The sequence below is a fragment of the Filicampus tigris genome, chromosome 7, assembly GCF_054856515.1.
Source record: "Filicampus tigris isolate MCC_2025a chromosome 7, RoL_Ftig_1.0, whole genome shotgun sequence".
Taxonomy (NCBI): Eukaryota; Metazoa; Chordata; class Actinopteri; order Syngnathiformes; family Syngnathidae; genus Filicampus; species Filicampus tigris.
In genome coordinates, this window is record NC_141223.1 from 23,985,275 (window position 1) to 23,998,374 (window position 13,100).

Genomic DNA, 13,100 nt, shown 5'->3' on the forward strand with positions numbered 1-13,100 from the left:
GGGGTGGTCCGGGTTGCCCAGCATTGATGACAGCTTCTATCGATCTATCTATCCATCTATCTATCTATCTCTTTATCTCTCTCTCTCTATCTATCTATCTATCTATCTATCTATCTATCTATCTATCTATCTATCTATCTATCTATCTATCTATCTATCTATCTATCTATCTCTCTATTAATCTATCTATCCATCCTATCTATCTATCCATCCTATCTGATCACAACAAACTCTGACAACTAGTCCAGGTGGTCAACAGTCTCTTTGCCGTGGTTGTAGTTGATATAATTAAAAAAATATTTTTGGCTTTCTTTTCCTTCAAAATTCCCTGAACCATTCAGTCAACAAGTGCGTTTTGTTAAAGTTCTCACTGCACGTCTTCACGTCTGCAGGCGCAGGCTGTGAGCCTCGGCTGGATTGGGCAGCGTCTTCGGAGTCCACCGTCGTCACAACGGTCGGCCGCCCCCGACAGCGGAGCTCCTCCCCGACGTTCGGCAGCAGTTGCACTCGCTCACTCGCCGGCGGAGAACCTCCAGTAACCGCGGCAACGTTGGCCAGAACATTTTATTATTTAACTAATTCGGGGGCTCAACTCATTAATAACCAATTGTTTGTCATTAATAGTCAATTGTTAATAAATTCTAATGTTCATTTGGTTCCCTCTCGCTCTCTCTACACATCATTTGAATTTGGTACAAATAATGAAGTAGTTAAGACATCCGCCAAACCCCTAAAGTGAAATTCCTCTAAGCTCCAGCACAACCGCACGTATTCCTTTGCACACGTGCACGGCTGGCGCGTGTGAACGTATGTGCGTGTACTTACACACGTCTGAAAAGGCACAGCAAAAGGCAAAGCAAAATTTAGCAAATGGCAGCCAATGTCACCCCGGAAGCAGAAACGCTACTGGGATGACCCCAGCATAATTAGAAGGTTCTTATCTTGGCGCCACCTGGAGGATTAGGGCTGTTCACACTCTCAACACTAATTTTATACTTTGGCTGCGTAGTGCACTCGTCACACAATAGTTTCATTCGGTAATCATTGAAAAATGCACGAAAACACATCAGGTTTACAATGCATCAAAAATCATGATTTAGAATGGGACTCATAAACTCTCACTGCACAGTATAAGTCTGTGGGCTGATGTAAGCAGACACACGTACACAGCCTGAAAGTCTTGAGTGCGCGTGAACGTCCGTGCATGTGCACGTGCACGCACGCACATGCACGCGCATACATTCATATCCACACATGAACATTTGGTAAGTACTCTTATTTCACTAAAATACTCTTTGTCATAACTGTCCCATTCATCTCACAAACACACACGCACACACGCACACACACGCTCACGCGCTCGCGCACGCACGCATGCACATACGTTTCTTGTCAATCACAATACAGCTTTTTATGCATGGAGCGCCACTCCCACAGCGCATACATCAGCGAAAGCAATGAGATTTGCATACAGCATTTTCATTTTCCAATATGAGCGCGCGTTTTCACTTGCACACGCGCGCACGGCTGAGGCACGTGTACGTGAGTGTATATTCCTGTATGTGCACGCACGCACACACACAACAAATCGACTCACGCAAACTCATGCCACAAGCACATACGTCATCTCGAAGCAAAATCATTAGTTGTCCTTTAGCGCCACATGGTGGATTAAGGCTGTTAACACTCTAAACTCCAATTTTCGATTTTCACGGTTTAGTAGACCCGTCACACAATGTACTCATCGGGTATTCATTGAAAATGCACGAAAACACACCAGGTTTACAGTAAGTCCAAAATCATGCTGTATAATGGGAGTCAATGGGACAAAAAATGGCAAAATACGTCCTGCGTAGTTAAAACAATGAAACCAGCTAACTCATGCAGGACTCATTTTAAAAATGACAGCATGGTGCCATTTTGAACTTCGGCATGTTCTGACCATCTGGGTGAAAGTTCAGCTCCCTCGTGTTATTTTTTTTATGCTTTGGCTTTGATGTAAAATTCTTTGATCTGAAATATCCAAGAAATGGTCAAATACCGCAGGAGGGTTAAACCGGTGGAAGAGTGAGGCATCATCCAGTGTGAATGTGTGCGTATGTGTCGACACGTGTCTCGCAGATGAGCCGTGACTGAAGAAGCTGTGTGTGTGAAAGAGGTTGTCCTTGGTGAGTAGGACAACTCATACTTACCTGGCAGGGGAGATACCATGATCAAGAAGGTGGTTCACCCAGGGTGAGGCTCAGCCATTGCACTCTGGCTGTGCTGACCTCTGCGAATTCCCCAAATGTGGGACTCTCGACTGCACAATTTCTGGTAGTGGGGGACTGCGTTCGCGCTATCCCCTGATAACTTTGTCAAAATCAATACACCTGTCAATTTCTTCTTCTTATTCTTCATGATGCGCATCGTAGGATACATCTGTCAGATAGTAATTGTGGCATAACCATTTCGTCAAACGGACCCTCAGGCCCCGCCGGATGCCCATTTTTTGGGCCGGGGGGTGGTTGGTGTCGGCTGACAAATTTTTAAAAAATAGCTGGACTAAGCAAGTGGCTTTTAGTCAGGCCCACTAATCGGCCCTCATGGGTGCGACGTGCTCGCGGGGCGGCGGAATTTAATCTCAGCCTACTCGGTGAAAGGCTTCTTTTTAGGCTTCTTTCTACTCCCGCGTCGACGCGAGCGACAACTGATGTTATAGGGATTGTGGTATTGCCCCTCAGCACCCCCCGCCTCCTCTTGTAATAGTATGCCCCAGTTGTAGGTGGGAGGCGCGGGTTACGTGATGTGAAAATAAGGAAACACAAACACGCTTGAACGCACGTTGTTGTTGCACGTCTCTTCTTACACAAACAAATGCCACATTGATTAACATGACTAACGCATTGTGAAATACGCCATAGCCAAGCAGCTGTGTATAGTGGTTTGCTGGAATGCTTTTATTTTGAAGGAGGGGACGTGTGGAAGATAAATAAGTAACTTGACTACGACTTCTGGCTGCTGTTTGACCCAAATAATTATACGATAAATCGAGCCCGGGGCTCGCAATGCAAGTAAGCACACGCACGTTGGCTAAGTACTACTGGCGAGATTGAAGCGTGTCCACAGCGGGTTCAAATTGTAAATTAGTCAGCTAATGATCTTTAAAAAGCCTCTGCCGTTAGAGCATTTCTCCCGCGGAGATGTCAATTGTGGATGCTTTGTTTTTTGGTCGGAGGGCGGAACGGGGCCGACAATGTTTATGAATATGGCCGAGGGGTCGCGGCCGTAAGGGTACCCAAGTCAAGGGTGGAGGGTCGCGGCCGGACAGACAAAAAATGGTCTAATGCCCAGCTCTGGTAAACTCTCAATACGCATTTGTGGATGCTCAATAGGCATTTGTGACTGTGTTTACGGATATGATTTTTTTGACACATTTGTGGATTGAAATGCGCATTTGTAAATGGTTTTGCTTCAATAATGACCCCATAGATTGGCCAGTACCATTCAAACCCGAGCATCGACAATTCTGGTTGGCTAATACGTCTATCACTCAAACACCAAAGGGGAGGAAAAAAATACATTTTTGAATATAAAATGACACTTTCTTGCGATTGGATTATTGCGCCAGGTCAAACCTCGACGTCGATTAAATTTCGATTTATCGTGCAGCCCTAAACTTATCATTGGGTTCAGCGCAAGCAAAATTAGTGTCCACCAGACATGTCCACGACACGTGTATTGCTGCTTTGCTATTGGACACTTTGGGCCACATAACCCAAAGTACCCAGCAATTGCTCAGCTTTCGTTTCATTTGCAGGCGGGCAAAAACAACACAGTTGCACTAGTCATTACCTAAAATGCGTGTAGTTGTTGTTTGGGCTGTAAATGTGTTTGTTATGGCTATTTGACGTTTGTCACCGTCACTGTAGCTCATCCGGTCAGGAATGAAGTGGACCCCTGTGCCGATATGTAGTTATCGCTTCTCGGCCTTTTGGCTAAGATCAAGTGTAGTATCTGTTCTTATCAGTTTAATATCTGATACGTCTCCTATCTGGGGACTATATATTAAATTGATTTTTGGAACTGGGAGATGGAAAAGGGGCTTGCTCCGTCCACTCCATGCATCGACCTGGTATTGCAGTATCTCCAGGAATGGTGCACCCCCTCTGCTGGTTAACAACAAGCATTAAACTTGGTCTGACGTTTCACGGTGGTGTTTCGGTCTTTGCAGCCAATACTCATGATTACAAATGCCCCATGTCGCAGTATCCTAAGAAGTGAAGGCAAGACTTCTGATGTTGAAAGTTTGCGATATCATTTCAGAAGGATATAGTTTAGTATTTTATTTTAATCTTTTTCCCTTTCAAGATAGAAAAACAATTAAAAGAATACAAAGTCATAGTTTTATCAAGAAAGACCTTTGTTTCCCACCATAAGAAAACATTGTCTTGCTCTGCCCACGCTACTCCAAAAAGAGCTAAAGTAAACAAGGATATTTGTCATACTTCAAATTTTATTAAAATGCTGTTACACCACTCGATGTCAGCAGTGTAAAGAATAAGAATAAGAATAAGAATGCCTTTATTGATCCCACAGTGGGGAAATTTTCATTGTTACAGTAGCAAAGATATAGGTCACACAGGGGCGGCGGCATAATGTGGCCATTAATGTATAACATTGACGGCAAACATTTAGAATCAAACCTATGTAGATATACGCAGTAACATGTGTATATACACATGTGTATACACACCAACCTACATCTACATAAAAAATATGAGGAACACTCATTTCGGCCTGTACATAGTACAGAGGAAAAAATACTCTAAGTGACAGTGCTGCAGTGCTGTAGTGAAATGTAAGGAACAGCATTGGATAAAAATAAAACTAGACTAACAGTAGTGGGGAATGTTGAGTATTGCACGGTATTACAGTAGTGGGGAATATTGGGTATTGCACGATACGAGCTCAGGTGCAGGACTGCACAATTGCACTAATGACCGCCAGTTTGTAGAGACTACACAATGTTCTTGTTAAAGAGTCTGACAGCAGCAGGCAAGAAGGAACGGCGGAATCTCTCCTTTGCACAGCGAGGGTGTAACAGTCTGTCACTGAAGGTGCTGTGGAGTGCTGTTAGGGTGCCCTGGAGGGGGTGGTCCGGGTTGCCCAGCATTGATGACAGCTTGGCCAACATCCTCCTGTCCCCCACCGAGTCCACAGAGTCCAGGGAGCAGCCCAGGACAGAGCCGGCCCTCTTGACCAGTTTGTCCAGCCGCTTCTTGTCCCGGGCCGAGACGCCGCCTGCCCAGGTGACCACTCCCTGGAAGATGACCGATGCAACCACCGAGTCATAAAAGTTCCTGAGGAGTGTCCCCTGAACCCCAAAAGACCTCAGTCTCCTGAGGAGGAAGAGTCTGCTCTGACTCTTCCTATAGAGGGCGTCTGTGTTGTCGCACCAGTCCAGTTTATTGTTCAGATGAACACCCAGGTACTTGTAAGTTGAGACTCTCTCAACATCTGTTCCCCGGATGTTCACTGGTGCAGGTGAAGAGTGCTGGCGCCTACCGAAATCCACCACCATTTCTTTGGATTTCCCCGCATTGATCAGGAGGCGGTTCTGCTGGCACCAGTCCACAAAACCCTGAGTAAGTTCTCTGTACTCCCGATCATCTCCGCCTGTGATGAGGCCGACAATCGCAGAGTCGTCAGAGAACTTCTGCAGGTGACAGGTAGGGGTGTTGTAGTTGAAGTCCGAGGTGTAGAGGGTGAACAGGAAGGGAGCCAAGACAGTTCCCTGTGGGGCCCCCGTGCTGCAGAGGAGCACATCAGACACACAGTCCTGTGTCCTCACATACTGTGGCCGGTTTGTGAGGTAGTCCTGGATCCATGTGGTGAGGTGGTGCGCCACCCCCGCCCGCTCCAGCTTGTCTCCCAGTAGGGTGGGCTGGATGGTGTTGAAAGCACTGGAGAAATCAAAGAACATGATCCTCACAGTGCTCCCCGCCTTCTCCAGGTGGGAGAGTGAAGTGTGGAGGAGGTAGATGATGGCATCATCCACACTGATGCCAGGCTGGTATGCGAACTGGAGTGGGTCCATTGAGGAGCTCACCAGGGGGCGCAGGTGGACAAGGACCAGTCTCTCCAGGGTCTTCATCAGGTGAGACGTCAGCGCCACCGGTCTGAAGCTGTTGAGCTCCTTCGGGTGGGGGGTCTTTGGCACCGGGACCAGGCAGGATGTTTTCCATAGCTGGGGGACCCTGCCCAGCTTCAGGCTCAGGTTGAACATGTGCTGGACAATTCCACACAGCTGGTCTGCGCAGGATTTGAGGAGCTGGGGGCTGATGCCATCTGGACCCGCTGCCTTCCTCGCCTTCATCTTCTTCAGCTGGTTCCTCACCTGAGATGTTGTGAAGGCCAAGGCTGGACAGGAAGGAGTGGTGGCTATCTGGTGTAGCTGGGAGCTGGAGACTGTGGAGAAAAGAGGGGAGGGGGTGACACGCCCAGCAGGAGGAGTAGGTGGAGACTGCAGCAGGAGAGACGGAGTGGAGGCAGGCATCTGATCGAACCTATTGAAAAAGAGATTTAGCTCATTTGCCCACTGCAGGTCCCCCCCAGTCCGGGTCTTGGGTTGTCCGTGGCCTGACATGGTCTTCAGGCCCCTCCAGACTCCCCTGGCGTTATTCTGCAGCAGCTGCTCCTCCATCCTCTTCCTGTAGGACCTTTTCCCCTCTCTGATCCTCCTCCTCAGCTGGCGCTGCACAGTCCTCCGCTCCTCTATGTTGCCTGACGCAAAAGCCCTCCTCTTCTCCTTCAGGAGAGCTTTTATGTCTGGTGTGATCCAGGGTTTGTTGTTGGAGAAACACCTTACTGTCCTGGTGGGTATGGTGTTCTCCATGCAGAAATTTATATAGTCTGTAACAGTGTCCGTTAGACTACTAATGTCTTCCCCGTGAGCATCGCTGAAAACTTCCCACACAGTTGTGCTGAAGCAGTCCTTTAAGGCCTCCTCGGCCTCTCCAGACCATCTCTGAACCGTGCGGGTCACAGCTGGCTGCCTGCGGACCAGAGGTTTGTACACAGACTGGAGAGCCACCAGGTTGTGATCAGCTTTGCCCAGCGGGGGGAGGGGCAGTGATGTGTATGCCTCCTTGGTGTTGGCATAGAAAAGGTCCAGTGTTTTATTGTCTCTGGTGTGGCAGGTAAAATTATGTTCCTGACCACACAAAGAAACAGGAAGTGAAGCATGGGGGCTGGGACAATTCCCGCTTTGAATTCTTGGTAGAAGTGAAGCAAGGCATGATGGGAATGTTTTTGCAGATTCATTTTACCTCATTCCTAATGGTTTAGGTAATGTACTGACTGAACGATACTATTCAACCCTTCTGCCTCTTGCGGTATTTTGACCAAAAAATGGACACAATCTTTTCTGAATATTTTCTCACTTTCAAAATGTTCAGTGGCACCAGACAAATCCATACATATATAGTTTCTATCCATCTATCTATCTATCTCTCTCTTTATCTATCTCTCTCTCTCTATCTTCCATACATATATAGTTTCTATCCATCTATCTATCTATCTCTTTATCTCTCTCTCTCTATCGATCTATCGATCTATCTATCCATCTATCTATCTATCTCTTTATCTCTCTCTCTCTATCGATCTATCGATCTATCTATCTATCTATCTATCTATCTATCTATCTATCTATCTATCTATCTATCTATCTATCTATCTATCTATCTATCTATCTATCTATCTATCTATCTATCTATCTATCTATCTATCTCTCTATTAATCTATCTATCCATCCTATCTATCTATCCATCCTATCTGATCACAACAAACTCTGACAACTAGTCCAGGTGGTCAACAGTCTCTTTGCCGTGGTTGTAGTTGATATAATTAAAAAAATATTTTTGGCTTTCTTTTCCTTCAAAATTCCCTGAACCATTCAGTCAACAAGTGCGTTTTGTTAAAGTTCTCACTGCACGTCTTCACGTCTGCAGGCGCAGGCTGTGAGCCTCGGCTGGATTGGGCAGCGTCTTCGGAGTCCACCGTCGTCACAACGGTCGGCCGCCCCCGACAGCGGAGCTCCTCCCCGACGTTCGGCAGCAGTTGCACTCGCTCACTCGCCGGCGGAGAACCTCCAGTAACCGCGGCAACGTTGGCCAGAACATTTTATTATTTAACTAATTCGGGGGCTCAACTCATTAATAACCAATTGTTTGTCATTAATAGTCAATTGTTAATAAATTCTAATGTTCATTTGGTTCCCTCTCGCTCTCTCTACACATCATTTGAATTTGGTACAAATAATGAAGTAGTTAAGACATCCGCCAAACCCCTAAAGTGAAATTCCTCTAAGCTCCAGCACAACCGCACGTATTCCTTTGCACACGTGCACGGCTGGCGCGTGTGAACGTATGTGCGTGTACTTACACACGTCTGAAAAGGCACAGCAAAAGGCAAAGCAAAATTTAGCAAATGGCAGCCAATGTCACCCCGGAAGCAGAAACGCTACTGGGATGACCCCAGCATAATTAGAAGGTTCTTATCTTGGCGCCACCTGGAGGATTAGGGCTGTTCACACTCTCAACACTAATTTTATACTTTGGCTGCGTAGTGCACTCGTCACACAATAGTTTCATTCGGTAATCATTGAAAAATGCACGAAAACACATCAGGTTTACAATGCATCAAAAATCATGATTTAGAATGGGACTCATAAACTCTCACTGCACAGTATAAGTCTGTGGGCTGATGTAAGCAGACACACGTACACAGCCTGAAAGTCTTGAGTGCGCGTGAACGTCCGTGCATGTGCACGTGCACGCACGCACATGCACGCGCATACATTCATATCCACACATGAACATTTGGTAAGTACTCTTATTTCACTAAAATACTCTTTGTCATAACTGTCCCATTCATCTCACAAACACACACGCACACACGCACACACACGCTCACGCGCTCGCGCACGCACGCATGCACATACGTTTCTTGTCAATCACAATACAGCTTTTTATGCATGGAGCGCCACTCCCACAGCGCATACATCAGCGAAAGCAATGAGATTTGCATACAGCATTTTCATTTTCCAATATGAGCGCGCGTTTTCACTTGCACACGCGCGCACGGCTGAGGCACGTGTACGTGAGTGTATATTCCTGTATGTGCACGCACGCACACACACAACAAATCGACTCACGCAAACTCATGCCACAAGCACATACGTCATCTCGAAGCAAAATCATTAGTTGTCCTTTAGCGCCACATGGTGGATTAAGGCTGTTAACACTCTAAACTCCAATTTTCGATTTTCACGGTTTAGTAGACCCGTCACACAATGTACTCATCGGGTATTCATTGAAAATGCACGAAAACACACCAGGTTTACAGTAAGTCCAAAATCATGCTGTATAATGGGAGTCAATGGGACAAAAAATGGCAAAATACGTCCTGCGTAGTTAAAACAATGAAACCAGCTAACTCATGCAGGACTCATTTTAAAAATGACAGCATGGTGCCATTTTGAACTTCGGCATGTTCTGACCATCTGGGTGAAAGTTCAGCTCCCTCGTGTTATTTTTTTTATGCTTTGGCTTTGATGTAAAATTCTTTGATCTGAAATATCCAAGAAATGGTCAAATACCGCAGGAGGGTTAAACCGGTGGAAGAGTGAGGCATCATCCAGTGTGAATGTGTGCGTATGTGTCGACACGTGTCTCGCAGATGAGCCGTGACTGAAGAAGCTGTGTGTGTGAAAGAGGTTGTCCTTGGTGAGTAGGACAACTCATACTTACCTGGCAGGGGAGATACCATGATCAAGAAGGTGGTTCACCCAGGGTGAGGCTCAGCCATTGCACTCTGGCTGTGCTGACCTCTGCGAATTCCCCAAATGTGGGACTCTCGACTGCACAATTTCTGGTAGTGGGGGACTGCGTTCGCGCTATCCCCTGATAACTTTGTCAAAATCAATACACCTGTCAATTTCTTCTTCTTATTCTTCATGATGCGCATCGTAGGATACATCTGTCAGATAGTAATTGTGGCATAACCATTTCGTCAAACGGACCCTCAGGCCCCGCCGGATGCCCATTTTTTGGGCCGGGGGGTGGTTGGTGTCGGCTGACAAATTTTTAAAAAATAGCTGGACTAAGCAAGTGGCTTTTAGTCAGGCCCACTAATCGGCCCTCATGGGTGCGACGTGCTCGCGGGGCGGCGGAATTTAATCTCAGCCTACTCGGTGAAAGGCTTCTTTTTAGGCTTCTTTCTACTCCCGCGTCGACGCGAGCGACAACTGATGTTATAGGGATTGTGGTATTGCCCCTCAGCACCCCCCGCCTCCTCTTGTAATAGTATGCCCCAGTTGTAGGTGGGAGGCGCGGGTTACGTGATGTGAAAATAAGGAAACACAAACACGCTTGAACGCACGTTGTTGTTGCACGTCTCTTCTTACACAAACAAATGCCACATTGATTAACATGACTAACGCATTGTGAAATACGCCATAGCCAAGCAGCTGTGTATAGTGGTTTGCTGGAATGCTTTTATTTTGAAGGAGGGGACGTGTGGAAGATAAATAAGTAACTTGACTACGACTTCTGGCTGCTGTTTGACCCAAATAATTATACGATAAATCGAGCCCGGGGCTCGCAATGCAAGTAAGCACACGCACGTTGGCTAAGTACTACTGGCGAGATTGAAGCGTGTCCACAGCGGGTTCAAATTGTAAATTAGTCAGCTAATGATCTTTAAAAAGCCTCTGCCGTTAGAGCATTTCTCCCGCGGAGATGTCAATTGTGGATGCTTTGTTTTTTGGTCGGAGGGCGGAACGGGGCCGACAATGTTTATGAATATGGCCGAGGGGTCGCGGCCGTAAGGGTACCCAAGTCAAGGGTGGAGGGTCGCGGCCGGACAGACAAAAAATGGTCTAATGCCCAGCTCTGGTAAACTCTCAATACGCATTTGTGGATGCTCAATAGGCATTTGTGACTGTGTTTACGGATATGATTTTTTTGACACATTTGTGGATTGAAATGCGCATTTGTAAATGGTTTTGCTTCAATAATGACCCCATAGATTGGCCAGTACCATTCAAACCCGAGCATCGACAATTCTGGTTGGCTAATACGTCTATCACTCAAACACCAAAGGGGAGGAAAAAAATACATTTTTGAATATAAAATGACACTTTCTTGCGATTGGATTATTGCGCCAGGTCAAACCTCGACGTCGATTAAATTTCGATTTATCGTGCAGCCCTAAACTTATCATTGGGTTCAGCGCAAGCAAAATTAGTGTCCACCAGACATGTCCACGACACGTGTATTGCTGCTTTGCTATTGGACACTTTGGGCCACATAACCCAAAGTACCCAGCAATTGCTCAGCTTTCGTTTCATTTGCAGGCGGGCAAAAACAACACAGTTGCACTAGTCATTACCTAAAATGCGTGTAGTTGTTGTTTGGGCTGTAAATGTGTTTGTTATGGCTATTTGACGTTTGTCACCGTCACTGTAGCTCATCCGGTCAGGAATGAAGTGGACCCCTGTGCCGATATGTAGTTATCGCTTCTCGGCCTTTTGGCTAAGATCAAGTGTAGTATCTGTTCTTATCAGTTTAATATCTGATACGTCTCCTATCTGGGGACTATATATTAAATTGATTTTTGGAACTGGGAGATGGAAAAGGGGCTTGCTCCGTCCACTCCATGCATCGACCTGGTATTGCAGTATCTCCAGGAATGGTGCACCCCCTCTGCTGGTTAACAACAAGCATTAAACTTGGTCTGACGTTTCACGGTGGTGTTTCGGTCTTTGCAGCCAATACTCATGATTACAAATGCCCCATGTCGCAGTATCCTAAGAAGTGAAGGCAAGACTTCTGATGTTGAAAGTTTGCGATATCATTTCAGAAGGATATAGTTTAGTATTTTATTTTAATCTTTTTCCCTTTCAAGATAGAAAAACAATTAAAAGAATACAAAGTCATAGTTTTATCAAGAAAGACCTTTGTTTCCCACCATAAGAAAACATTGTCTTGCTCTGCCCACGCTACTCCAAAAAGAGCTAAAGTAAACAAGGATATTTGTCATACTTCAAATTTTATTAAAATGCTGTTACACCACTCGATGTCAGCAGTGTAAAGAATAAGAATAAGAATAAGAATGCCTTTATTGATCCCACAGTGGGGAAATTTTCATTGTTACAGTAGCAAAGATATAGGTCACACAGGGGCGGCGGCATAATGTGGCCATTAATGTATAACATTGACGGCAAACATTTAGAATCAAACCTATGTAGATATACGCAGTAACATGTGTATATACACATGTGTATACACACCAACCTACATCTACATAAAAAATATGAGGAACACTCATTTCGGCCTGTACATAGTACAGAGGAAAAAATACTCTAAGTGACAGTGCTGCAGTGCTGTAGTGAAATGTAAGGAACAGCATTGGATAAAAATAAAACTAGACTAACAGTAGTGGGGAATGTTGAGTATTGCACGGTATTACAGTAGTGGGGAATATTGGGTATTGCACGATACGAGCTCAGGTGCAGGACTGCACAATTGCACTAATGACCGCCAGTTTGTAGAGACTACACAATGTTCTTGTTAAAGAGTCTGACAGCAGCAGGCAAGAAGGAACGGCGGAATCTCTCCTTTGCACAGCGAGGGTGTAACAGTCTGTCACTGAAGGTGCTGTGGAGTGCTGTTAGGGTGCCCTGGAGGGGGTGGTCCGGGTTGCCCAGCATTGATGACAGCTTGGCCAACATCCTCCTGTCCCCCACCGAGTCCACAGAGTCCAGGGAGCAGCCCAGGACAGAGCCGGCCCTCTTGACCAGTTTGTCCAGCCGCTTCTTGTCCCGGGCCGAGACGCCGCCTGCCCAGGTGACCACTCCCTGGAAGATGACCGATGCAACCACCGAGTCATAAAAGTTCCTGAGGAGTGTCCCCTGAACCCCAAAAGACCTCAGTCTCCTGAGGAGGAAGAGTCTGCTCTGACTCTTCCTATAGAGGGCGTCTGTGTTGTCGCACCAGTCCAGTTTATTGTTCAGATGAACACCCAGGTACTTGTAAGTTGAGACTCTCTCAACATCT

The 13,100-nt window shown here is 46.2% G+C and overlaps 4 non-coding genes across 4 annotated transcripts; all 4 read left to right on the forward strand.

Moving 5' to 3' along the window:
* The first annotated feature begins 2,184 nt into the window (after positions 1-2,184).
* Positions 2,185-2,348, forward strand: LOC147145247 (U1 spliceosomal RNA). The gene has a single exon (XR_015087683.1). It is a non-coding gene; the product is annotated as a U1 spliceosomal RNA (small nuclear RNA).
* Positions 2,349-3,957: 1,609 nt separating this feature from the next.
* On the forward strand, positions 3,958-4,148 carry LOC147145248 (U2 spliceosomal RNA). The gene has a single exon (XR_015087605.1). It is a non-coding gene; the product is annotated as a U2 spliceosomal RNA (small nuclear RNA).
* Positions 4,149-9,783: 5,635 nt separating this feature from the next.
* On the forward strand, positions 9,784-9,947 carry LOC147145249 (U1 spliceosomal RNA). Its single transcript, XR_015087684.1, has one exon. It is a non-coding gene; the product is annotated as a U1 spliceosomal RNA (small nuclear RNA).
* A 1,609-nt stretch (positions 9,948-11,556) lies between these two features.
* On the forward strand, positions 11,557-11,747 carry LOC147145250 (U2 spliceosomal RNA). Its single transcript, XR_015087606.1, has one exon. It is a non-coding gene; the product is annotated as a U2 spliceosomal RNA (small nuclear RNA).
* Positions 11,748-13,100: the final 1,353 nt, after the last annotated feature.